Below are 1,932 nucleotides of genomic sequence, written 5' to 3' on the forward strand. Positions count from 1 at the left end.
ATCAACGTCACCCTCGTCCTTCCTTGATGCTTGCAGCGAGAGCGCAAAGGTCAGCGTGGGCTGCTCGGAGGCCTCGAACGCAAATAAAGTGGAAGAATCGGCGCCGACGCTAACCAATGACCTCACGTCGAATCACTCGCCGGAAAAAGAATACGTCGCCGAAACGACGTGAGTCAACCGGAAGAGGTGACGTCCTGGCAAAGGACTTTTTCATCGGCTTGGCTTATATCGTACGCTCGTTGTTACGGTCTGCCATTTACTTCACGAGAAAAAAAAATAAAGAAAGGAACCATCAGCCTATTTCCCATCACCATGTTTTTCTCCCAATTTAAAAACCTCAGCTCCACCGTCTGCGCCTCCAGCAGAAGAGTCTCCGGGTGAACCGAAAGCCTGGACGAGTCAAGTGAGCCGTCCGTCTTCGCCTCTCTCAGAAGGCAATGTTGATGATGAATGTTAATTATTGTCAAAGGTTTTATAATATGTGTACTGTTGTAATATGTATAAATACTGTTAACTTACTTGAAGCATGCACCCAAAGTGTCTGGCTAAATCACTCTTTCCAGTTCTGGCGACACATTTACCAAACAAAGCTCTGAGGAGGAGTAAAGAAAGGATCTGTAAATAATCAGCATCTCTGGTGACTGTGATTTATTTTGTTTTGACGTTTTTCTTGTGTTCGTTGATGGAGAACTGCTGCAAATGTCGAGGAAAATGACATGTTAGCGGTGTCTCTCGCTTTCGTAATAATGGCACCCATCCCAGATAAGTGCAATGTTTGTCTTAAACTGTCATGCCACGCGTAGTTAGAATGCGTTGTTGTGTATCGTTTTGTTCGGCCCGCGGGTCCGAAATGCATAGCCCACTCCCGCTTTGCACTTTTCCGATCTTGAACTTGATGCTGATCTTTTCAGAAAATGTCACATTTTACCTTATGTCTCAATTTTAAACTAGATTGATTCCGAACAAACTTTTTTTCCCTTCCTTTTTCAACGGTGCTTGAGCCTTACCAATACAAGTTCCTGAAGATTAAATGTGTCTAGTTGATGTCTTGTCAATCATCTCAATTCCCCCTCACTGACAGCAAAACAAACAAACAAACAAAAAGGCCCACCCGATATTTCCCCAACGGATGTTTTGGCGCATTCTGGCGCCCCCTACAGTTTTTGGGTGTCCCTACAAGAAGCAGAAAGCCGCAGGCGGCGTTGGACTCGAGTCGCTGGAAGCCTTCCGCGGGCTCGGAGTTGTTGTTCTTGTCGCCGCTCTCGACTGGAGCGCGACCACGACGACGCAGAAATGTCCGCGGCGGACATCTCGCGTTGACCGCTTGCAAGTTGGCACCCGGACATGAAGTTTGGCGCAAAAGTCGACGGACTGACGCCATGATGAAGTCAGGTAAGAAGTCAATCGAGCCTCAGCTGATCGGCGGCGGTTCTTGTCGCCCGTTGCGCGACGACAAGGCGCCGTCAAGAACGAAACATGACGTGTCGACAATGCGATTTCTTGATCGGTACGACACGTCGCCTGGTTCTTTGGCACCAGTTTCGAGCTGAACGTGTTGAAAAGTTGAGGGCAGGTGCCAGTTGGCCAGTTGGGGTTCGCCGCCTCATTCGGAGTCCACTTGACGTTTCTTGCTTCAAGAATTTGTTCAAATCGCAAAAAAAGGGCTGTCCGTCGGCTGGTGTAATCAGCTGGCAGCATTGAGATCAAAAATAGGTGTCGTGATTTGAAGATGACGTCACGATGATCACGTTCAAAATCACCCATTTCGCACTGCTGTTTGTTTGTTATTGACTCACTGCGTGCTAAAGGAAGGGAAGGGAAGAGAAGGCTTTGCCAATCTCTCGGGTGTTGTGCTGGTCCACTCGTTTTGCCAGTCGTACCAGTTTGCATGACCTCCGAATCTGCATCCCTGGCCCCCAAACCAAACCTCCC

The 1,932-nt window shown here is 48.3% G+C and overlaps 1 long non-coding RNA gene across 2 annotated transcripts; it reads left to right on the top strand.

Annotated features, from left to right (window-relative positions):
* Window positions 1-11: 11 nt before the first annotated feature.
* On the top strand, window positions 12-950 carry LOC109509773 (uncharacterized). Of its 2 annotated transcripts, none has more exons than XR_002167001.1 (2): window positions 12-186; window positions 342-950. It is a non-coding gene; the product is annotated as an uncharacterized LOC109509773 (long non-coding RNA). The 2 variants fall into 2 exon arrangements; XR_002167000.1 differs by having other exon boundaries at window positions 12-168.
* Window positions 951-1,932: the final 982 nt, after the last annotated feature.

The sequence above is a fragment of the Hippocampus comes genome, unplaced genomic scaffold, assembly GCF_001891065.2.
Source record: "Hippocampus comes isolate QL1 unplaced genomic scaffold, H_comes_QL1_v1.1 C17023189, whole genome shotgun sequence".
NCBI lineage: Eukaryota > Metazoa > Chordata > Actinopteri > Syngnathiformes > Syngnathidae > Hippocampus > Hippocampus comes.